The 27,819-nt window shown below is 26.8% G+C and overlaps 1 protein-coding gene across 6 annotated transcripts in view; it reads left to right on the top strand.

Moving 5' to 3' along the window:
• LOC130669806 (probable nuclear hormone receptor HR3) overlaps nt 1-27,819 on the top strand; it is a 113,525-nt gene that overhangs the window by 61,530 nt on the left and 24,176 nt on the right. The window contains exon 1 of one of the 6 annotated variants that reach the window (XM_057472893.1): nt 26,806-27,532. The exons of the other annotated variants lie outside the window; for them this stretch is intronic. The gene's annotated coding sequence lies outside the window, so the exon portion shown is untranslated. Of the gene's footprint in view, nt 1-26,805; nt 27,533-27,819 lie in introns of those variants that run through there. 6 annotated transcript variants of the gene reach the window in all.

The raw sequence follows: 27,819 nt of genomic DNA, 5'->3' as shown, positions 1-27,819 counted from the left end.
TGTTCGACTTTCAGAATAATTTGATATAGTTAATTAACAGCATGATAATTATATGAATATAAAATGGTAACGATGATATGATAATTTTTAATTATTGGAAATACCTTATAATTTCAAAATTCATCCTTAGGCTATAACGGCCTCTAGTAAAAAATAAAAAAATTTCCAGTATTATATATGTATATATTTTTAAATTATTTTTCTTGCATGGTAACAAGCAATTTCATCATCACATATTCAAGCAAACTCTCGTTATATCATGGAAAAGTCGTGGTGCTCTTGCATAGGTTCCGCAAGTCAGCTACTTTCGAATGCCATTTTGGCAGCCCCCGAGCAATTTTTACGCGTCGATCCTAAAAATATACTCCATGGTTTTTTATACCAGCATAAAATATATTATAATAAATATACTGTGTAAAAAAATATGATACTGAAGTTAGCCGACGTCAAATAATATTTTTGGATTTTTTTTTTAAATATAATTAATAAAAAAAAAAGTATTTTGAAAAATTGCACATATAGTTTTTCGAATTTTCTACATGTGCATTTTTTTAGTTTTTTTTTTCTCATAAATTTGTTGAAAAAAAAAATTATAAAATTATAAATTGTCTGTTAACTTCAGGATCATAAAAAAATTCGTCATAAAATGTTTATAAAAGTGAACTTGCAAATTTCAAAAAATTTGAATTTGAAAACTTTGAATTGAAAATTTTTCGAATTTTTGACGATTTCCCAGTAGAGAAAATTGTCAACCTCCTCATCCGTTATTGAACTGTTCTAATTTCAAAAATCGTTTACAGTTAAATTTAAAATCTTTTTTTGAAACTTTAAACCAAAATTTTCAATTCAAATTATTTTTGCTTATGAAATTGTGAAATACCTGCCCAGAAAATACTGAATACATTTTCTTTTAACGTAAAATTTTTTTAAAATTACAAGTAATTGTCGTCAAAATTAAAAATTTTCTCAAATTCTCAAGTTTATTATTATGAATTTTTTGAACGAATTTTTTTTACACAGGTATACTGAAATTTTGAAAGGAACAAATGCACAGAAGAAAAGGATGCATCGGCCATGCTCACGCCAAAAACAAAAAATAAATTCTAAGCCGGTATCCTTTTTTTCTGTGTATATTTACATGGAAGAAGAAAAATTTTTTTTTTTTATAGCAAACTTTAATAACTTTTAAAATTGTTTAATCTATATTTATGTATACATATGAAGCCTGAAAAGATTTTCTGACATTTTCATTGGGATATAATATTTGGTAGAAAGCCTCGTGATGTTTGGCAGAAAGTAGTTTGGCACTGAAAAGGGTGAAAGCATAGTTTGAGGGAGAAGAAAATAAAGAGAGAGAGAAAACGAGCCTGTGAAATAGATGTGACGTTCGAGAGAGTTGATAAGGCAGGGGTAGTGCGCAATAAAGTACTATAAAGAGTAAGAGAGTATGAAAGAGAAAGAGTGAGAGAAAGAGAGGCTTAGAAGCGTAGGTTACATCGGATCGATAAGCGGCCGTGCACTGCGAGCTTGTGTCGTTGAGACATTCAATACATTCGCACGTGTATCCTTTATGTACCACCTGAAACAAGCGCTTTTGAAAGAAAAAAGCTGTGGCAAAGTCGCCCGATTGGCTGACGTAAAACTTTGCACTACTGCACTTTTTTTTCTCTCTCTCTCTCTCTCTCTCTCCATTTTTATTTTTATTTTACTTCTTACTCTTTAAGCCTACTCACTCTCTTTACTTTGGAGATAAAAAAAGCCCCTATATATTTCTAGTGTTGTAGAAAAAAATATCTTTACTAAAAGCTCTCAGAGTTTTTACTCACTTCGATAATAGTCATGCCGCAGCTGTGAATTATTTAAATATGAGAGAGCGTTTGATTTATTTTATATTTATAATTAAAAATATTTCATAGATATATAAATGCATCAATTAGATTGTGTGTTGTAATATGTAAGAGAGTAAGAATCCATCTTGTTGATGAGTATTAAATTTATTATTGGAAATAGCGGTGGAAAATCAAGGGGAATGTGAATCGAGGGAGTGGCCGCAAGGGGAGAAAAATAAAACACTCATGGGAACATGTCGCCGACAACGTTGTCTCAAGTATCGATTGAACACAATATGTATAAGTATAGTTGCCCACACTGAGAGTATAATATATATCTATTCTATACATATGTAGAAAATAATAGTATAAGTAACTTAATAGTAATAGGAACTTTTAACTAAATGTTTTACTATCAACGGAAAGTTAGAATTCGCGGAAAATTGTGGTTATATATGTTCTGTAATTTTGTTGTAAAACTTTAAAGGTTATTTTTAAAGCTACTATTTAAATAATTATGACTTAATGACTTCTTTCTTGTTTTAGTATTTTAAACAATTAAAGGAAATTTCCATTAACAAATATTTCATTTTTTTTTTTAACTTCCCGCTAAGAAAATTGTAAATTTTCAAAAATTCGGGAAGTTATTGGTTTCGGTCCGATTTACGAAAATCGAATTTCCATCAGATGTCGACGTTTTGAGGTCCTAAGAAGCTATTCTGACTAATTTCAAGATGATGTCCGAGTGTATGTATGTATGTATGTATGTATGTATGTATGTACGTACGTATGTAAATACCTGTATCTTTTGAACGGATGAACCGATTTTGAACTTTAAGGTGTCATTCGACGCGGATTGTCAATATCTTGAAGCCGTGAAAAAATTGAGTTGATTTGATACTTAATTGTTTGTAATGTAAAGAAGACTTTTTTATGAACAAATTTCACAAAATTAATTTTTTTTTATCAAAAGAAAAAAAAACGTAGATAACAGACACAAGATATAGCCTTTTAATATTTACTTTTTATAATATTTTTCAATGTCTTATTGTCTAAGAATTTTTTTATTTCAATTGCTCATTTTCATTTTATTTTTACAAAAGCACTTTCATCCCACAAATGTTTCCACACGTATATATAAAAATGTCATGACGTACGAATAAAATAAAATACATCCAACAATTGATATATATTGAAATAAATATTTCATGTTAAATAAATGTTGGTATTTTATCAATAAACTACATCTATTGAAATTGAAATCGATGCTCATCTCTAGAAAATGATAGAGAAAAATAAAGGGAGGAAAAATTTTCAAAAGATCGTTTTATAGTGATGATAAAAAAATAGTAGATGGATTTTTCTAAAATAGCGAATATATAAACGTCGATTGAATATTTGTGGCATAGACAAGACTTGCTGAGGATTCTGTCGTATCCTTAAAGCAAGATATCCCGATATCTGTAAAGTCTTTCCGGTCTATTGAGAGATTCTTAGTTGAAATGCTAATTCAAAGAATTCCCACAAGAGCCACAGCACACCTCTGTAAATTCTCACTTGACAAGTATTTAATATCTATGATAGTACTTACAACTATTTAAAACTTATTCAAATAATTTAAATTTAAATTTAAATTTCATTAATTTTATTTAAATAATTAGATACGTTGTATAAATGAATCATTTATACTGGAGAAACTCCATAAGTCATGTTTTTTACGAAATTGGGTTCTTTGGATGTCCCTCCATAGAAATCAATTAAAATATGCATCGAATCAGCGTTTAAAAAAAAATTAACGGGGTGACAGCAATTTCATTTAATTGAGAAATCTCATAAGTCAGTGACTCAAATAAACATGCAGTTTTAGTTTTACAGAAATCATTTTTTTTTTTTTAAATTTAAAATTCGCGCTTTTTTGGGAAATTAATTTCAAATGTTGTTTTATTGTTGACTGTTATGTGACTAATTAAAATGTTTAAATTAATTATAATTTTTTGTAATTTCTGAGTTTCAGAGTTCAAATACATATTTAATGCTTCATTTCATCAGTGTAATAAATGATTTGAGTGGAAACATTTAAAAAAACAATGATCTTATAACTTTTTTTTCTGTTTGGTTGAGAAACCCCATAAGTCAATCAACTTTAAATAATTTTTTTAAGTAGTTTCAGTTAAAAAATTCCCTACACAATATAAATATACGTTTTTATATATGATCAGAATATATTTTTCGAATATGATAGAAATATATATTTTTATGTATGATAAAAATATAGTTTTCGTATATGACAAGGATATATATTTTCATACATGATAACAGTTTATTTTTTGTATGTGATTGACATATATATTTTATATATGCTAAACATATACGAACTCGTATATGATGAATATTATATTTTTTAATATAAAAAAAAAAGATATCAGAAAATATAGTTAAATTGGCCACATATATTTTCTGATATTTATCATATATTTTTACATATATTTTGACCATATATGTTATATTCAATTATTTATTTATTATTTTAATGTCAAGCTTTTTCAAAAAAGTGTTTTTTGTGTTTCCTGAAAAATTTTGTTTTCTTGACTTATGCCCATGGGGTTTCTCAAATAAACGATTTAAATAAATACGAATAATTAAAAGGATTTACTCTTAAGATGTTCGATTTATCGATTGAATATGTAGGTCAGTCTCAAGCAAAAGTCTTGGCTCATTACCACCACCGCTAATTTAGACGTGTTCATTTAGATGTATTTGCGTCAAGTCGTTAGATGCCCACTTAGTAACGAGAGCAATGTGCCTTCTATCATCTACTATCTGTCTTTTCTCTATGCCCCTTGTTCTATTTATTATTTACCGATAACTAATCCTCATACATAAAAACTATTCCATCATTTCTCTTATTATTATTATTATTATTATAATAATATATCACGAATCTTATTAGTGATTTTAATATCATAAATAGTATTTATATTTATCATTATTTCACAATATATTGTTTATCATTATACATATATTTAATAATAATAATCATACTTTTATTCAAAATAAATAAATATATATTTCAATATTTATTTTTTATTTTTCACGTCTAGTGGAAAATTGGCGTGACGGTCGGACGTTCTGCCGAGTTTACTGAGTAGTAGAGAAATATATATATGTATAGATTTATGTATATATATCTATGGATGTATGAGTGTATAGTAGTGGAGTGTCAGTAGTGCGGTGGATCGATAGTAGTAACCAAGCAAATATAGTCAGACGGAAACTCGAGAAGCCTGAGGATCTGCTTCCCGTCTGGCAACGTCGTAACTTTCAATAAAGCTTAGGATAGATAACAATGCATACAACAGAAATCATTTAAATGTCAATATATAGTTTTGTATATTATAATATATATGAAAAAAAATAAAATAATGATATTCTTTTTTATTGTTTTATTTCTTTTTTTTATGAGCAAAATGAAATATGAATTTTTAAATTTGAAAATTAATTATTGATAAACTTTTTTTTTAATTAATATTCTTGATTAATAATTGCATTGACGTGGGATCGATAGGATGTAATTACACAATTAAAACCACAAAAGGTCAAATCCCACGTGTAACCATAAAATATGTGGTCATAAACAATAATACTGTAATAAAACCGGCGTAGTACATACTCTAGTAATGCTTTTACAGGATTTATAATTTATCAGATATGCATATATATCTTGAAGAATTTTTACTTTTTTATAAAAATCACAAAAGTGATTTAAATAAAAGTAACGAGCAACCTGCAGTCACTACGACTGCCCAAATATCACTAGTAAATTTATAAAATACGCAGAAAAAAAGGATTTCTTGCCGCAACGAAATTTTAATTTGCACCGAGAAATTTTATGCATTATCAATTAAATACAAAAATTGTCTTGGGGCGAGAAAAGATTTTTTTGGTCAAGAAATAATTCCTTGCATCAACTAATTTTTTCTAGTTCTAAATAAATTTTTGTTTTCAATTCACAATGCAAAAAATTTATTGGGGTAAGTAAAAATTTTCTTTAGGCGAGTAAAGATTTTTTGTGTCAATGAATCCTTTTTTTTTCTATGCACACTTTTTTGGCTTTGAGAATCTTCCTAAAACCAAAAGGGAGCATAAAAATCTGTCATTTTGGAATAAGTAACACGATATAAATAATATAGATATATATTCAGTGACATTCAGTCATATTTAGTGACAGAATAATTAAAGTATTAATTTATTTAAAGAAAATAAATACGATCGTCTTTTTTCCCGCGTAATTTAAATGTAATTCGGATGATATAGATAAATCTATTTATCTTAATACTTGGCAATTAAAAAGAGTTTAAAGTATGAAAAGGCACAAATTCAAGTCCAGACCTATCTAATGATACCAATTTCAATAACATTAACTAATTCTATCATATATATATGGCGGGAACAAAATTTTCCTTATTCTCTTAATAATATATATATAATACATGCAGAGAATTTTACGGTATTTTTTGCATCAAAAATTCATAGAAAAACTATTATAGTCTTAGTAACATGAGGACAGTATGGAATTATTGTACAAATTACCGATACTGTAGAACTTTTGAAAATACATCGAACAGAATTTAGGAGGTGCCTTGTAATTTTGACAAAGCAACAGATAAAATTTATACCAACTGCATACTAAATATTCTGATTTAACCTAATAAATTTTACTGTGCAGTTGGTATAAATTTTATCTATTATTTATTAAAATAAAAAAAAAATTATCGAATAATCTTAAAATATATAATATATTAAAGGGAATCATCTACACGAATTCGGCTAGTATGTACGTATACACAGACATATAGATAAATATAAAAGATATTGAAATCATTTCGTGATGTTGAAATTTTCATAAAAAATGAACATTTCAAGTCACTTGTAATTACTGCCTCAAAAATAATTTTCCATTTTATTATTCTATTCAACAATTACTATATCCTCCGGCTAGACAATCGTAATTATGATCCGCCATTTTTTTTTTTATAAAATAGTGAAATGAGTTCATATTAATTAGTCAATATTCACTGTGTTATTTAACTGTCAGTTATAAGTTTTATTTAAATAATATATATTTCTATGATTAATTAATTGATTTTATATTTAATATATGTATGATTAATGATTACTGTTGCATTATCAACTTCTCTTTATTCTATCAAAGTTACTAATTATAAATAGACTATTAATTAATTTTATCTACCATCGCACTAATTTTTTTTTTTCATATATTTTTCGGTTACTTCCTTACTGTTCATTTCGATGGAGGACAACTTTTAATTTATTTCAAAATATATTTTACAAATTGCGTATCCGACCTTGATACATTTAAACCTTGATGTCAAATAATTCAAAAAATCTAAATCTAAATTCAAAAAATCACATTCAAATTTCGTGGATAAATTTTTAAAATCCGTTTTCAAAATTTATTTTTTTAAACTTATTGTAATAAAATAATAAATATAACAAAAGTAAATCTAAAATATATAAAAAAAAAAAAATATTTTTATAGATTCGGGTCTGAGTCATGACACCATATGGCCTCTGTAAAGGCAATGATGAATCGTGCAGGTACGACGTTTAAATGTTGATTTATAAATCGGCCAAGTGCGGACAATAAACTTTAAGCCCTTGGTATTTATCACGGTCTTTTATCAATACTCTTGTTGACTTATAAACAATTAATATATAGACAAAAAAACAACCTTGGCAAAATTAAAAATTTTTTTTTTCTTAATAACTAAAAATACTCGTATTAAAAATTTGATTTAATATCTTTGCGAATATTTATATACATAAAAACAAAAATATCTCGTGAAAGATTACTTTCGGCATTCTCGCATCCGGGCGAAAGTCGTTTCAAGAAGCACCAGCATCAGTACCAGCAATCATACAGTACAGTAGCACTAACATCAGTGGTAATAGAATAAAAAAAATATAAAAAATAAATAATATATATATATATGTATAAGAAAGTTATATGTTGAAGCATGGCACTGTAAAGTTGCGCTCTCTCGAAGAGTAAAGCTGTGTGTTGTCAAGAGACGTAAAGACGTGTGTCAGACAAGGAAAATAAGAGTAACGAAGACAGAAATAATGAGTGAGAGAAATAAAAGTTAACAGAGAGAATAAAGACACGTTGCAGGGGAACTGTATATATAATATATATATAATAGTAGTAGTGTGTAGAGTATTATGCAATGACTTTTGCGGTGCTCAAGCAACGACAACGATGCCTTATTGCGGTGAAGAGGTGTATAGTGTTATGTACATGAACGGCATTTTCAAGTGTTCTTAGCCCTACTGTATGCGTAAGCGCATTTTCCACTATCCTTTTATTTTTTTTCATTTTTTATTTAAATGTTTTTGTACATCTTAGTAATACTAATGAGCTTGTTTCTTCTGCTTACACATATTTATGTATAAATTTATTTTATTGTTTTGTTACGTTACACATCAATTATTTGACCCTTGAAAAGTGAAAATGAATTTTTTTTTCTTTTTAGTTTTTTTGTTCTCGCGACGACGTTATATTACGTCGTCCAGTTAACTCATGCGGTCAAAATTATCGAAGGACAAATAGTTTATTGAAACATAATGAAAAATTTTTTAAAATGTTAAAAAATGAATGGGACTAAAAACTTACTAGTCTTATTGGGAGGGATTTTTTTTTTATTAAATGGATATATTTATGGATTAGAAAAATAACTAAAAAAATTGCAAATACTCGAACGGTGTAAATGTCTACTGTGCTAAGAATTAATTGTTTTACTGCAGGCACTACCTTAGCCCCATTATAATTGTTTTTTTTTTTTTTTAATTTATATATATGCAATTCAGAGATTGATTTGTAAATTATACTATTTATCAAAAAAATTGACACACAAGTATGTGCTTGAAAAACAAAAAAATCTTTTTTTTTCGTATAGGGTGGAAGTACCATTTGTCTATTTTTGGTGATCTATTTTTGGACCTCAAATATTTTATTTTAATTAATAAAAAAGTATAAAAAAATTTTTTTATTCTAATACAGTAAAAAAATAGTCTTTGAACGAATTTAAAAAATTAATCGTCATTGCGTACACTACAAAATATTTTATTAAAATTTTTCAAGTGGCCAAAACTGGCCCTAGCGGCCACAAATGGTACTTATACCCTAGAAATGTTAAAATTTGTCACTATTGTTATTTATTGTTCAATCTGCTATTTTTAAAAAGTAACTAAAAAAAAATTATACTAAAGCTACAACAAAATTTTTTTTAGGCCAAAATATATAAAACTTCTTAATCATAAAAATTAACATTTAAATTAAATAAAAAAATTTCTTTAAGTTATTTATGATTTAAAATGACGATTTAACAATAAACTATTTGTTTATTACTCAACTGTTGACAAGTACCCAGAAATTGAGCTCCATTTTTTTTCACTTTTCAAACCTTCAAAACCAACTTTTTGCATGCCTCATAACGCGAAGCGTTTGAGTTAGTGCATTACTCTCAACATGTCAAAGTCAAGCGATTTTGCAGACTTCAATTACCTCTGTTGCATTTATTTTGTAATTGTAAGGCAATACCGGTACACTATTGTCAACAGAAATGCTCTTATTATTATATGCGTAAAACAAAAAAAAATTTATTTCAAAATCTCATTTTTTACTCAAACACAAAAAATTTCAAACGTTGGAAAAATCATTTGCAACATCAATTTTATATCGATAAAACGTTTTTAAATTTTCCAATTCCCAACTCGCTGAAATAATTAAATTTCTCAATAACTTTTTTTTTTTTTATTCCACATATTTATTAACGTTAATTATCTAAAATAAAAGAAAAAAGTTTATTATTGAGCCGCTTGATAAATAGTTAAATTTTTTTAATTACTGAAAGTGAGAATTAAAAAATGACCTATATGTTAACATTCAATTAGCAATAAGTTATCATGATTAGTATCATATAATTACCTTTTTATTTAGGGGAGAGGGGGGGGGGGGGCAGAGTGGGCTCCTTAAGGAAAATAATTATAATATCATTAATTTTTTTTACGGCCCACTTTGCTCCCATATTTTTCGAAGTTTTGTAAATTTTTAGGGGCCTACTTTGCCCCCTCCTCCCCTAAATATATAAGTAAATCTTTTAAACCTATAAAAAATAGTTTACAAAAAAAATATTATTAATAAAATTTATGTTCCTATCAGATAAATAAAATAATATTATCTAATTTATCAGCATATAAAATAAAAATATTTACTCAGAAATAACAGAAATCCACAGGATTGCATAAGATCCTGAGTAATGTTGAATCGCAGTAACAAGTTCCCAAACGATAATTCTACACCAGTAATTTGCTATTTTACCATCTTCATTATTACTTTTTTTTGTAATATCTCAAATTTATCCATACTTAAATTACTTGTAATTTTATACAACAATATTTATATAAATAAATCATTTATTTTTACAATTAAATGAATCGTTTATTTGAAAAACCCCATAAGTCAAGAAAACAAAATTTTTCAGGAAACACAAAAAACACTTTTTTGGAAAAGCTTGACATTAAAATAATGAATAAATAATTGAATACTTGTTAGCGATTCTGAAAAAGATTCCAACAAGAAAAATTTAATTTTTTAACTGAAACTACTTAAAAAAATGATTTAAAGTTGATTGACTTATGGGGTTTCTCAACCAAACGGAAAAAAAAGTTATAAAATCATTGTTTTTTTAAATGTTTCTACTCAAATCATTTATTACACTGATAAAATGAAGTATTAAATATGTATTTGAACTCTGAAACTCAGAAATTACAAAAAATTATAATTAATTTAAACATTTTAATTAGTCACATAACAGTCAAGAATAAAACAACATTTGAAATTTATTTCCCAAAAAAGCGCGAATTTTAAATTAAAAAAAAAAAAATTATTTCTGTAAAACTAAAACTGCATGTTTATTTGAGTCACTGACTTATGGGATTTCTCAATTAAATGAAATTGCTGTCAGCCCGTTAATTTTTTTTTAAACGCCGATTTGATGCATATTTTAATTGATTTCTATGGAGGGACATCCAAAGAACTCAAAAATGCAGAAAACCTAATTTCGTAAAAAACATGACTTATGGGGTTTCTCAAATAAACGATTCAAATAATAAATAATATTTTTGGCAACTTAAGTTAACTTATTGTACGTTACACAGTATTATTAATATGTGAGACAAACTTTAAATAATTTTATGTACAACGGTAATATACTATTTACTGGTTCTAAGCACAGGTGTATTTGCACCTCTTTAGAATTTGTTTTTTACCAGAAAAATAAATAAATAAATAAATAAAAAATTAAATTTAAAAAAGTTAGTTTCTAATGTTGCACTGTATACTTTATAAAACCATATGCAGCCCTCAGAGTCGCGTTCTAGCTGCCACTCTTTGAAATATAGATAGATGCAAGCAGGCATGCTGATGTTATGATAACGCGGTACGATCAGTGGTTCTCTTTTATTTCATAGGAAAGTTCTATTAAAACTATCATCTATACAACCATTTAATCTACTTAAACATACATATATACATATCTAATTCATAATACATGTATGTTTATTTTTAACTCATATTTATAACTTACTTTTGAAAAATAATTTCAAATTTCATATTTTTAAATTTGTCATACAATAAATGATATTTACATTACATAAATACATTTTTTCATATTTTTAGTTTTTCAAATTACTGCTTTCAATTTTTATAAATATTCAATTAAATCTAAAAAAATTTTTTTTAATTGAAATATTAAATAGTAGAGGAAATGAAATAATATGGAATAAATAAAGGTAATAACAATTTAAATAGATATAGAGAATGGTTGGTCGTTGCACTTGGATGTCGATCGTCGATATCCGCCGAGTCTAGTCTCTATTTTTTATTTTATTTTATATTTATTTATCTATCTATCTATCTCTCTTTCTTATTTTCTTATTCTATTATATCGTTTGTGTATACATCGACCGTTATGGGTGTCTCGACGTACATAATACGATTTATGATGGACACATATCCAGTAAAACAAGGGAAGCACAATATGAATAAGTGCATGATCTAGAAAATAAACCTCCAAGTTAATCTTAATATTTATTATTGGCGTATTTCAATAAACATATTATATATTTTCATAAAAAACATTTCATTTAACGTTTTTTTTTTTTTTGTTTCAGGTAAAAATTAACACATCAATCTTTACTTAACAACATACGAGCTTTTTCAAAAAAAAAATTTTTGAATGACATAAAGATTCAGCGATGGGTAAAGTACTCGAAGTGGTAAAAAAATTATTTTTAAAACTATTTTTTTTTTTTTTAATTTCTTCACTCATTGAATAAAATAAAAAAACGCATAAAATATATTAAAGATAAAAAATTTTTCAATAAAAGTAAATAGAAATTTTAACGATAAATAAAAAAAAAATAAAGATTATTATATGGTTGAAATCTGTGTGAAAGAGACAAGAGCATGTCATAATAACAGATATGTATTTAAAAAAAAAAATAAAAAAAAACAACCTCGGTTATGACTTACAGTGACTGACAATGAGAGTCACTGGTATGGCAGCCTTGGCTAAAGTTGTCGAACCCGCGACCTAGTTACACGTTCGCGCCAACACATAGTTATGCGTTAGTCACCCACACTTCTGCGTGGTGCATGCACCGTACAGCATTGATGTACACACACATATATGTGTATATATTCACACACGTTCTTAAGCCTTGGCAGCGAGTGTAACAGTAATATAGTAAAGACAACTGACAAAGATAGATTATTACATAAAAACTGTAAGATAGAGTGAGACAAAAACACACAAGTACTTTAAATGTATATATAAATATATAGATAAATGTATGTACACCCACACACGCATTGTGTGTCATATATTAAATGACAACGAAGCGTCAAAGTGAAAGAAAGGGAAAATGAGAGGGAAAAGAGTTATCTATTAAATGCTGGCAAGTGTTTTCCCAACGAGTACAATGTTCATAATATTTTTAATATTAAAAAAAAATTTTTTTATTTGCATACAAAAATAAAAAAAAATTTTATATATTTTTTAATTACAATTTATAAGTGAAAGATAATATTTATTAGTAATGTTATTACGAGACATTTATTAATTATAGTTGGATTATTTATATACACGTCTGAGACTAGAGTGCACTCGAGTATTACCAAAGAGGGCAAGGTGCAAAGAGTATGATCATCATCATTACAATCAACACTGTCACCTTTTTAATGTATCATCGAATAAACCAAACAAAATCATTATATCTACATACATTTAAATAAATTTCTTTTTTTTAAATGATTTATTATTTTAATTTGAAACAATTAAAAATGTTTATTATCTAAATTACTTGTTTATTATTTTATTAACGCAGTTATCTTATTACATAATAAAATTTATACATTTATATTAATTATTTTTTTTTTTAAATGTATAATACTAGTTTTTTTTCTGTGCAATATAAATTCAATTGGAGTTTCATATAAACAGTAAATAATTATTAAATATTGTATATATATATACATATGTAGAATGAATAAAAAAAAGAGGAGTTGGTAACAAACGCGTCATCGCTATTACGATGATTATAGTGACATTAACATGTTTGTGAGCGCAATAGAGGAAGAAAAAGAGAAAGAATAACCCACTCACCGGACTATATATGCATTACACTGTCAAACGCGTTCAGTATGCCAAGATATCCGGAAGAAGTAGAAATTTTTCATTACAACTATGACATAAAAAAAATTATTTATTTATATATATTTATTGGAAAAAATTTAATCTATTTAAAAAGATTGAGGATTTATATTTATTCGAATCGACGAATTTTTTTTATTATTGTGGTAATATTGGAATAAAATTTTTTTATATCTTTGAGTAAAAAAATTCCGCGAAGCTGTTTAACGTTATCGTTAAAATTTCTTTTTTAATTTGGCAACGATGCCAAAGCCACGCGCATCCAACTGGCAAGATCGTGCCAAACGGCATAAACGGTCGAAGAAACTCGAGATTGCTGGTAACGATCGTATCTTTATGCAGCCAGGTCCACGATGACCGAGTGACGGGACAAGTTTTGCTTTTAGTTGAATAAGAGAATCGTTACCGTATACCGAATACATTATAAATGTTTAATTATACACTGTAAAAAAATCGACGGGGTAATTCCAAGCGGTGTAGGTGTTAAAATCGGCGGTGTTAATTTTCAAGACTGAAAGCGATGTGAAAATAACACCGCCGCGTATGTAAATATTCTAGACCGGTGTTAAAATAACGCTGCCACCGGTGTAAATATTCTAGACTGGTGTTAAAATAACGCCACTGACGGTGTAGATATTCTGACCGGTGTTAAAATATTTTACTTTGTGAATATTTTTTTCTGCGGGCGCAGTTTACTCCACTTTTACACCACTTTTACACTGGTTTAACACCCGTATTTTAACACCGCCGAATAACGCCTCCTACACCCATGTAATTTCATTTTAACACCGCTCTTTTTACAGTGTATAAGTACAGGGGTAATTCTAAGCGGTGTAGGTGTTAAAATCGGCGGTGTTAAATTTCAACCCCGATAGCGGTGTGAAAATAACGCCGCCGCCGGTGTAAATATTCTGTACCGGTGTTAAAAAAAATTCACCCGTGTTAAAATAACGCCGCCACCGGTGTAAATATTCTAGACTGGTGTTAAAATAACGCCACCGCCGGTGTAAATATTCTAGACCGGTGTTAAAATATTTTACTTTGTGAATATTTGTTTCTGCGGACGCTTTTACACCGATATTACTCCACTTTTATACCGGTTTAACACCGGTATTTTAACACCGCCGAATTACGCCTCCTACACCGGTGTAATTTTATTTTAACACCGGGCGGAGTTAAAATGAGTCCATTTTTAACACCGATCTTTTTACAGTGTAAAGATAAAACGTTATGAAAAAAATAGAAAAAAATTTAAATAAATCTTTAAATTGGTAATAAAAATAAATATAACTCAAGTTCTAAAACGGGTTTAAGTGATAAAATTAAAAATGAAAAGTATCATCTGTTTGTCAAATAAAAAAATTTAACAGAATCATTTTAATTTCGTTCTTGGAAATTTTTTTTTAATAAAAAAAAATTAATCGAGTCAATATGTATTTTTTTTTTTTAACAAAAAAAGTAGACAAATTAATTATGCATACAAATATATTAATTTACTATTTTGAATAATCGAATTTATAAATTTAAAAAAAAAAGGCAGATCAAGAATTATCTTCGTTATGTCACTTATTGACATAATCATTACTTAAAGAAATTTATCTTAAATGCTGTCTACTTAAGAACATTACGATATTTTCAAATTATGTACAATAAAAAAAGTTATTATTTCTCAAAATTTTAAATTTCAAGTCAATTTATTTTTAGTAATAAAATTTATAAATTAAATTTTTTTTTGTTTATGAAAAAATTTATTAAAAAAAAAAAAAGAATTTTAACTGATGCTCGATAATACAATAAGTGATTGATGTAAGAGATTTTATTTTTTTATTTTACGTTAATTTTATACGCAATATATAAAAAGTTTATTATCTGTGCAAATATATGTATATTGTAATAAAAATAAATAATACATAAAATATATTTTTCTTGAATAACAAAATCACGTATCAACAATAATAAAAATTACGCACGTCTCAGATATATATACATATATTGCACAATAAATTTTTTGTGAAAGTTTACTTCTTTAAAATATTTAGTGACTATCATTCAATTTGCCATTGATTTTAAATAATAATAAAATACTAAACAATTAAAATTCTCAAAAAAAAAAAAAAAATTTTGAGATTTTAGATATCGTACAGATGGTGAATATTAAGACATTTTTCATAACTTTTTATTTCATTAAAAAAATAAGTCGGATATTTTTTTTACAGTCAGCGACTTATAAAATCCCGACGACAGTGCATCGTGCTATTTTCACATCGTGAAACTTTTTTTGCGCATTGAAAAAAAACTCACAGATTGTTATTAAGTCTTAAATACTATTTTTATCTTTACTACGTATGCAACGTTTTCGTATCTAAAAATTTTTAAAACCTAAAAAGACATTTGCGAATTCTTCGAGCTTAAATATTTAAAATAAAATTTCTGTATAAAATTCGATCGAAATCTCAAGAATTTGTCATAATTTTTCATTTTCACTATGAAAAATTTTTAAAAAATTTCCACTTAAATATAAAATATTTCACTTCATTAATTTTTATGCCTTTTCTGAATTTTTTTTTTGTAATTTCTTAAAAGAGTTTTTTTACAAAATAATTATCAGAGTATCAGAGAAAAAATATGAGTTGAATAAGACAAATATAAAGATGATAAGACACATTATATAATGAAAGAATAAACAAAATGCAGTGATTCATAAAACTGTTATCCTCAAATAGATCAATCTGTTAAATAATTTATTTTATTTATTATTCTTCATTGAATTATCTTACTGATATTTAATACTATTAAATAAAATTATCAATCTAGACAAAATATATAGAAATTTTTTTTTATTTCCTAAGGTTTACTTATTAATGTGAGAAAATACAGAACTCGTGTGCACTTTTCAGGAAAAAAAAAAAAAAAACTTTTCTGATGCAACTCATTTCGACTGTATATTTAACTACAAGTAAAAATAGTTATTTTAGGTATATTTGAAGGAATTTTGACACACCAAGTATTTTAAGTTGCAATGTGTGAAATATTAATAATAAATTGATGAGCTTAAAGGTTTTCTCAATTAAATTAATTAAAAATAAAAAAAAAATTAATTAACATTTTCTAATCGTACAGATCGAATACTACACGGAGAGAAATTTATTGTAACCGTTCCTAGTACGTTTATGAAATATCATTCCATATTGTTATGGTAATGATTACTTGGAATTATGGGATATAGCCCATACTTTCTGGAAAAAGTTACCATAAGTATGGGAACAATTCCCATCATTATGGTGACAATTCCCATATCGCATGTGAAACAATTATGGTAATGATTACCATAATATTATGGTAGTCGTTCCTATTATACTATGGTAAACATTACTATAATATTATGGTAATGGTTACCATATATATAGTAATGGTTCCTATAATATTATGATAATGGTTACCATATATTGTGGTAATGGTCACCATGATATTATGGCAACGATTACTATAATATTATGGAAACGGTTAACATATATTGTGGTAATGGTTACCATATATATAGTAATCGTTACCATATATATGGTAATAGTTACCATAATATTATAGTAATGGTTTCTATAATATTATGATAATGGTTACCATATATTATGGTAATGGTCACCATAATATTATGGCAACGATTACTATAATATTATGGTAACCATTACCATATATTATGGTAATGGTCACCATATATATAGTAATGGTTACCATATATATAGTAATGGTTACCATATCTTATGGTAATGATTACCGTAATATTATGGTAACGATTACTATAATATATATGGGTGCCGTTCCTATAATCAATATTTAAAAGAAACCGGTTACCATGCATTATGGGAACCATTTCCATAATATATTGTAATTGTTACCATAAATTTATCTCCGTGTACTGGTAGTTTCAGATAGAATACTTGCTGTCAATAAGGTATTAAAACTATCGTATACTTTTATGACAAATTTTTTTGTTTTTCTTCAAACAAACTTAAAGTTAGGTAATAAGTTGTTTGATAATAAAAGTATGTCGTCATAAAAATAAAACAAAAATCTAAAAATTAAATAGTTTCATTCATTCATTTTTTTCATTGATTACCTATAATATTTTTTAAATACTTGTTAATAAAACTAAAGTCACTATAAAAAACTGACCATTACTGTTTTGTTTACAATAAAAAAATATTAAGTTATTTTAAATAATTGTTTTATAATCGACATTTATAATTATTGTCATTATTAAAAAATGATTACAGAAATTATAAAATTATTATTAAAACTTATCTTACTCGTAATTGTAACACTCAATTAAATTTTATTGACATTAAATATTTCGATCGAAAAAAAATAAAAAATATTTTCTTTTTACTTTTCCATTAGCCAATATATTTTTCCTTCAAGTTATTATTCTTACATTATGATCACCGTTAAAAAGTTTACGATGTTAATCAATATGCAATTCTCGTCGATTTAAGTTATATGGCGACATAGCAATATTTAATTGTCATTCCGAAGAGCAACTTTCAACATTAAAAATAAATAAATCATTTAATGGTTAGAAAAAAAATATCTAAGATTCAAATACGCTGAATCCTTTTTTTTTTAATAACATTCAAATAAACAAAAATTTAAGTTGCCGTTGAAAAAAAAAATTTCTACATATTAAATAAAATTGATTAGATTAAATTTTTTTGTGAGTAATTTACATAAAGAAAAATTACATTTTACACAATTACTGGATGCAAAGAAAGAAAAGAAAATTTTTTTTGGTTTTTATCATAAAAAAAAGCCATTGACATTTTTCGACTGACACTTGATTTTTGAAAAAATTTTAACATAAATTATTCAAAATAATGCTCAATTATATTTACAAAATTAATTTTTTGGGGGTACCCTGTTTCGCCTACCCTCCCCCTTTTGCCCCCTTCCCCCAATCGTATTTGATTGTTAATTAATTAAAATTAATAATCAATTAAAATTCAAATTTTTCCCGCGAAATTTCAAATAATTGTCAGAGTAAATGCAATCAGATTTTCAACTAATTTTGACATAAAATTCAAATTTCTCAGTTCGTTGTATTATATAACGACAGTTTATCGTAAGGATTGTTGTACTAATGCAAGGACAACGATTACCGACGTTTTAGTAAGCGAATAAACGATTCCATTTTAACTGTATTGCCTTAAAGTCAGAGAATGTGTTGAGTATAAAAAGGCGATGTCCTCGAATGAAATCACAACTTGTCTACTCTATCCATATATTTTTTTCTTGCAAAAAAAAAAAAATGTTAAATTACACTCGCAAACTTTTTTAAAATTAAATCTTTTTTTCTATTTTTAAACGTGTGATGTTTTTTTCATGTCAATAAAAATTATAAAAATAATAATAAGAATAAAAAAAAAAATAATTAATGAATTCGATTATCAGTTGGGTTATTTGCTAACGACGCGCACGTGGCTTTTCACAGAGTTTAAATACACGCGGGTGCTTTCTAAATTTCACTACGCATGATTTGGTATTCGATAAGTAAATGGATTGTATGATTGATTGACACAACATGTGGGAGATAATGAAAGTTATGGTAATCAAACATAAATTTAAAACGTAAATAAATTTTGATTGCACATAATGAGTAAAAAAAATATATAATAAATTTTTTAAAATATTTCAAAAACAGTATGAATCTTAAAAGTATACTGTTAAAGTCTTACGTGGGCTTTTGACTTGAAAGAAAAAAAAATACAAATATTTGTAGTTGTCAGTTAAGTAAATAAGTAATGCGATATCATCTTTTAATGTTTTCTACTCACTATAAATAAGTTAAGAAAGTGTATTGCGTAATGTATTAAAATTTTAATTTATATTAACGCAGTATTTTTTTTTTTGGATAATTAATTTCGCCTATTAGATAATTTAAATAATTATTAAGATATTTATATAAAATAAAAAAATTATTTGGCTAATAGGAAGATTGGAGCGAATATGTCCACTCTGCCAGCGTGCCGGGCGCAAGTGGCGCGAGGCGATGTGGGTCAGTCATAAAGCGCCCGCGCATTGGCTACGAAAATCCGAAACTTGACGGAAAACTCCGAGTGACAATCACGTTGCGCATCTGGGTCAGCTGCATCTCAACGCATGCGCTAAACCATTCGGTCGTTCACCGTCGGAGTTACTAACCCTCCGGCGACGCGGCGTCCGCCAACCCGCGACCAATCTTTCGTATTGACCGCCGGAAAAACGTTGGCTTTCCCACTGAGCTACTAGCGCTTCCTTCTCTATCGTATATATGCAATAGATGTCTAGTAATATTTCCTAGGCCGTAAGAAAAAAAATTTTTTACCTCAAAATTAAATAAATAAATCTTTACTTGATAGTTTATTTTTATAAAAATATATGTCATATATTTTCTGGTATAAAAACAAAATTTTCGATTTATCAATAACAGTTTTACAAATCAAACAGTTTAAAAGTTTTACTCGATGAAAGTTTGTTTTATGTTTTATCCGAAAATATTTCATACATTTTTTTATTACAGAAGAAAAAGAACAAAAAAATTATATATTAATAAAATTTTTATATTTTTACTACACAAAGCTGTATTTTTTAACTCAAAATAGTCTTTGAAGGCAAACGCGATAAAGTTATAAAAAGTTTTTTTTTTATATATATTCTAGTACATTATTCTTTAGCACATATATAATTTATATACCGGCTTTTACTACTTATAGTCAGACGCATGAGAAAAAATTACTTGTACTTGAAGTTGAATTATTTATTATTCAGACTAAATAATTAATAGTTTTTTAAAAATTGAATTTTTGACCCATTTAAAAAAAATGATTTTTTAATTAAGAATATTTCTAATTATTGAGACAAAATAAAAAAAAAAAATAAGTATGGTAAAAAGATAAAGAAATCTAAGTATAGTGACCTGAATTCGATTGCTGTCAACTAAAATGCCGGAATAGACGATCTTGGATCTTGGCCGAATACGATTGACATGACTGTAGTTTGCGCGCGAACGCAAACAACGTGTTGCAAGTTTAAAGTATTACCACATCAGCTCTACTCGGTTAAGAAAATTGCAATGGTCATTCTCAGCTTAATACTACAGTTGGCTCAATCATTTGACTCATACTAAGCCACTGTATATTTTTCACATCAATAAAAATGGCTGTGATTATATGCCGCTTTTTTTCTTATATGAAATCTCTTGTTCTATAGCTTACACGCAGAGAATTTCACGGTATTTTTTGCATCAAAAATTTATAGAAAAATTACTATATATACTAGGGTGGGCTGAAATTTTCAGCATAGTCATGATTTTACAAATATAAACTATTGCTGCCACGAGAAAGAAAAAAATTTAGAAATAAAAATCCGAATTTCCATCATTTTTGATATTTTCAAAATTCGTGAGCGACCTCTTGGAAATTTCTTATCGAGCTGATTTTTGGAGAGGCTTCTCAAAACATCGTAAACCAACATATTTTCATGTGAGATCGAAAAAAAAAAAAATAGTCGGTTTTTTTGCGCCACCCTAATATATACCTGTAGTAAGATGAGGACAGTATGGAGTTATTGTACAAATTACCGATACTGTAGAATTTTTTAAAATACATCGAACAGAATTTACAAGGTGCATTGTAATTTTGACAACCCTCATGAAAAAAAATTATAAAAAAAATACATAAAAAATATATAAATATTAGATGCTTCGTTTGAGATGACTATTTTTTTTTCCAAGTCCCATGTCAAAATATCATTGTACACATTGAAAAAAAATTCTCACCAAAGATGAGCTCTTAATTTTAATTTTAAGTACTCGCTAAATGAATTTGAAATTTTCCCATTTGATTAACAAGTAAATTTTAATTTTATTTTTTCAATTATCTATAGCTTTACGGCATTTCAAGATATTTGATTGACCATAGGTGGAAATCACAGAGGAATCGTTCCTCTTTGAAAGTGCTTGTAGCTAATTTATATTTTGTAACCGACCTCACCGGTAAAAAATCTTAAAGCCAATTTTTTCTCAAATTTCATGGTTTCTTTTATTTTACTCACAAACCATTAACTTTACGACAAAATTGTACAGGACTTTTTTTGTAGGGAATTTGATTTTCTACAAAAAAAGTTACGTAAGCCATTACCGTAGAGCTAGTAGTTTTCGAGATAAATCCAATTAAACATCTCAAAATTTAAAAAATCGCTGTTTTATCCAAGATTTTAATACTTATTATTTAGTAATAATTTATTAGGTTAAATCAGAATATTTAGTATGCAGTTGGTATAAATTTTATCTGTTGCTTTGTCAAAATTAAAAGGCACCTCCTAAATTCTGTTCGATGTATTTTCAAAATTTTTACAGTATCGGTAATTTGTACAATAATTCCATACTGTCCTCATGTTACTATGGGTATATATAGTAATTTTTCTAAAAATTTTTGATGCAAAAAATACCGTAAAATTATCTGCGTGTATCAATATCAGCAATTATATTTTTAATTAAACTCTAGTAAAATTAAATTTTATAGCAGTATACTAATAATATAATAATTTGTAATAAATAAATATTTTATGAGGTTTAATCTTGAATACCAAAGAGAGGAATTTTTAAAAGGTATTTCCATTTTCTCAAGTTCTCTTTCAGTTGGTGGTTACCCCTCAGTGTCCCTCAATCCGGGACAAACAACGCGACGAGAACGCCGACAATCTCATTATCGATTGACTTACCTACTTGGATCGACGACTCACTCACCTCATATGCCTGACCTACATTCGTTTCGCGACTTACGCCGCACGCTGGCTGCTCTATCGTCTGTTTACATCGTCACAACTCGCTAGTATACCTCACCAACAAATTATCTATCTATTGTATGACGTTATTTTTATTTTATTCTTTTTTTTTACGTAATAGTCACCTCATTAATAATAATCGTGATAATTGATACCGCTCTACGCAATATAATTAACTAAATATTTTTAATTATTAATAGAATACGAAACTTTAATCAATACTATGCTGTTTAAAATTGTTATTTTAATTAAAGCAAACTAATTTAAATTATTAGTAGCAAGTTCAAATCAGTCAGAAAAATAATTATGCATTAATTTATTTATAAACTTTATTTTTACATTACATAAAATTTCTAAGCCATTAATTTTATAGAAGATATTTTTTTTCATATGTAATTACATGGAGAAAAATTTACGGTAATGATTACAACATTTCATGATAATGACTCCATATCATATGGAAACAGGTTATTTTTAAATATGGAATTATGGTAATCTTTACCATATTATATGGTAACCATAACCATAATATTATAGTAATCGTTACCATAATATTAGAGTAATGACTACCATAATATTATAGTAATCATTACCATAATATTAGAGTAATGACTACCATAATATTATAGGAACCATTACTATAACATTATGGTAACCATAACCATATATATGGTAACCATTACCATAATATATGGTAACCATTACCTTAATATTATAGGAACCATTACCATAATATTATAGGAACCATTACTATAACATTATGGTAACCAATACCATATGTGTGATAACCATTACCATAAAATATGATAACCATTACCATATATATAGTAACCATTACCATAATATAATGGGAACAATTACCATAATATAATGGGAACAATTACCATAATATATGGTAACCATCACCATAATATTTGGTAACCATCACCATAATATATGGTAACCATTACCATAATATATGGTAACCATCACCATAATATATGGTAACCATTACCTTAATATTATAGGAACCATTACCATAATATATGGTAACCATTACCATAATATTATAGGAACCATTACTATAACATTATGGTAACCAATACCATAAAATATGATAACCATTACCATATATATGGTAACCATGACCATAATATATGGTAACCATTACCATAATATATGGTAACCATCGCCATGTATTATGGTAACCATTACCATAATATAATGGGACCAATTACTATAATATATGGTAACCATCACCATAATATATGGTAACCATTACCTTAATATTATAGGAACCATTACCATAATATATGGTAACCATTACCATAATATATGGTAACCATCGCCATGTATTATGGTAACCATTACCATAATATAATGGGACCAATTACTATAATATATGGTAACCATCACCATAATATATGGTAACCATTACCTTAATATTATAGGAACCATTACCATAATATTATGGTAATCATTACCATAATTCTTTCACATGCGATATGGGAACTGTTACCATAATAATAGAAATATTTATGTGAACTATTTCTCCATACTTATGTGAACTTTTTCTAGAAAGTATGGGCCTGTATCCCATAATTCCAAGTAATCATTACCATAACTATATGGGATGATATTTCATAAACGTACTGGAACGGTTACCATAAATTTCTCTCCGTGTAGTTTTTTGAATACGAGAAATTCCATAGCAAGACATCAATAAACTTACTATTATCATAAAGTAAAGATTTGTAAAAAAAAATTAATATACACTATAATTTAAAAATTTTTTAAATTAAAATCCAACGCAATATCTTAACCAATCACACACAACATACTTTTAAATAGTTACACAGTATTTTCATCCAAGATTATGCTTTAGTTTTTTAAAATTAATTGCAACTAAAAAAAAAATAATCTAATATATTTGTAATAAATAAAATATAATTACCAGCATATATATTTTTCCAGAGAAATTGAATAATAAATAAATAATTTATCAGTTAATTGCCTATGAATTCTACAAGATGTAAATGTATAATCGGCACAGTGTATCACGTCCAATGTCAAACCGCCGGGCGGTTTTCGCGCTCTCTAATAATCATTACGCGGATTTATACTTTCGTTATATTACATTATTATGTATTACTACTATATTATAATATATCTAGCGCATAATGGTACAAACCGATCACACGCGGCTTTGAATGTAAAGATCGACTCAATATAAAATAATTTATTTGTAGTCGTATTTATAGATTATTATGCTGCTTCGTGCAGGTTGGCAACCTCATGTATTGCGCGGCGGTTATGCAATAAATATGCGAATACGAATACAAATACGAAAGGGTATATAACTAAAGAAACTACAGTACTACTGTGCACTAAAGTAATATGTTATGTGTTATGTCGTTATGTGTGATGTCTTGTATAGTGGGGTTGAAGTATGAGTACAAGTAAAACGTCAAGAGTTAAACCAAGAATGAGACGATGCGAAAAAAAAAAAAATAAATAAAAAAAAAGAGAGAGGAGGTTCTACGATCTCTACAAGGACGTGGCAACCAAATAGAATGGAGAGTGACAGTATATAGTGAGAATAGTAACTATACCAAGTATGAGTCAAGTGTTTAATGAATGAAAATAAATTAAAAATTATTCATTTTTTATTTCTTTTAATATTCTCGTTTATTTTTTTTTTATCTGTATCATTTAAATATTTTATTTGATAATATTATTTTATAAATAATCGTATGTACATTTATTATAATTTCATTTTTTAAAAATAATACTGATGTTTAGTACATACTGTAATTTATGATTTAATTATTACGACATAATTTTATTATTACTATTATTTGAAACTTCGTGAAAGCGCCAGACTTGAGACATCTAGAATCACTTACATTACACATCAAATTATAACGGAGTCTCTCTTTACTGCTGTTTATTAAACGGCACACGTGCTCTATAGATGATGCAGTTTTCTACGATCGATAATTTTCTTCTTTATCTCTGTTTGAAAAAAGGTTTTTTTTTTTAATGAAAATTTTTTCGGAATTTTGGATTATTTCAGGTAAATTAAATTACTTTGAAAAATAATTGCATACAGATGTCAAATTTTAATAATTAAAGGCATGCAGTTAGTGTTTAATTTGAATTTTTAAACCGATTAATTCAAATTTTTAAAAAGTAAAAATATTTTTTAATTTTAAAAATTTAAATACTTGATTAGAATTAAAAAAATTAAAGTTTTTATTCGTATTTAATTTTCCAAAATAATTCGATTTTTTTTTAATTATTTGATTCATTCATCAGTTTTTGAATTAAAAAAAAAATTTAATTATTTAAAATATTAAAATTTGAATATTTGTTTAGAATTTACAAAATATTTTTCATTTTTTTTAAATTTTCCTGAATAATTTTTTTTCATTCACGAGTAATTCAAATTTTTCTATCTATCAGCATTTGAATAAAAAAAAAGAATTCAAATTTTTGAATTTAAATATCCTGTTAAAATTTTTAACTGACATTTAATAATTAGTCAAATTTTTTCGAATAATTAAAATTTTGAATAAACATTAATATTCGATTGAATTTAAATAATTTTCAAATTCAAATTATTCATACACTTAAAATAATAATTAATTACATTACCGTGGGATAAATTATTTTTTTCATGATCCTGAAGTTAGCAGACATTTAAAAATTTTTGAATTTTTGTTTTTCAAAAAATCAATTGCAGAAAAATAAAATAAAAATATGCACATGCAGAAAATTAAAAAAACTACAAGTGCAATTTTTTCGAATATTTTTTTTTATGATCTATCGTCCAAAAAAAAAAATCAAAAAATTATTAGACGTCTGCTAACTTCAGTATCATTAATAAATGATCCTGAAGTTAGCAGACAGTTAAAAATTTTCAAATTTCTGTTTGAATAACTTAATTAAAAAAAAAAATAAAAATAAAAAAATGCACATGTAGAAAATTTAAAAAACTACAAGTGCAATTTTTTCAAATATTGTTTTAAAAATAATTTATTGTTTAAAAAAAAATCCAAAAATTATTGAACGTCGGCTAACTTCAGTATCATAATAATAATAATAATTATTATTATTATTATTATTATTATTAAACATATGTATTGATGAATACGCAGATAAAATAGTAATAACAAGAGTTACGCGCGCATAAATATTCGGTAGCAATCGTTTGTTGTCGGTAATATCCGGCAAGTATTACAATTGAAGTAAATAGTGGGGAGTGTTGTCCGCCAGGAGGGATTTTAGACTCGGAAGGGAATCGCCGTGCGGGGAAGGGGCGCGGCATTTAGCGCCAGAGGGGCAGGGGGTGAGACGAAGCACTCGACCATCATCCGCGGTGGCGCACAGTTCAGTGACCCGCCACAACGTCAACGGTATGGTGGGGATTCTTGACATATTGTGAGATGCCAGGCTTGCTTTGGCGATCCCCAAAAACACCTCTTGTCTCTTTACTTCTCACCACATAATAATTATCTTTATTTTTTTACTCCGTTATCGCATTTTTTAAATTTCTTACTTTACACCCTCGTTATAATACGCTCGGTTTACTGTGTTATTATTATTATTATTATTTAATCTATCAAAAATATATACAGTGCACGAGGTGTTACATTAGGTGTGCTTGATATATTATATTAATATAGAACCTGATTAATAAATTATACATACGTATGATTAGACTGAGTGTTAAATCTTTAATTCTTGCAAACGCGGGACATTTAAATTATTCAAAAAATATGATACGTGTGTTTAAATTATCCATTATCAGGCTCCAAAAAATTAAAAAAAATACTATACTAAAAATAAAAAATAAAGTTTGTAGATAATAGTAAATTTTTTTGAATTTTTATTTGACTATTACAGTAAAAAAGTGTTAATTACTTTTCGTCTTTATATTTAAATTATATTGGTGGATATGTGGGATGTGAGAATGTATTGTATTATTGGTGGATATTATTGTTGGTGTGTTGTGTCCGAGGTTTATAAAAGAGACACGAAAAGATCGTAAAGTGTAAAGAGACTGTAGAGAAAGAAAGAAGGATGCAGGAAGAGATGTTGGTTGGTTCGTTCGTGAGTAGATCCATGTGTACACTCATGATCGAGTAATGTATGGGTGAATTGCTATTACTATAGAGTATACAAGTTGGGAAGTGTGGGAGTTGGAAAGTGCCGCTTACTAACGCAACACAAGTTCAGGACTTTTTTTAAATTTTAAATATTTTTAATTACATCAACTATTACGTCTTGTTATTAAATATTTATTTCTTATACATTTCTTGTTCTTTGGTATAAATTTATAGTTTGTGACAGTGGTAATTTCTGTGCGGATAAAACAATATAATTGATGAGTAAACATG

This window comes from Microplitis mediator, chromosome 6 (assembly GCF_029852145.1).
Source record: "Microplitis mediator isolate UGA2020A chromosome 6, iyMicMedi2.1, whole genome shotgun sequence".
Lineage (NCBI taxonomy): Eukaryota > Metazoa > Arthropoda > Insecta > Hymenoptera > Braconidae > Microplitis > Microplitis mediator.
Note: the sequence above shows the minus strand (reverse complement) of the source record. Positions and strands in the feature narration are given on the sequence as shown.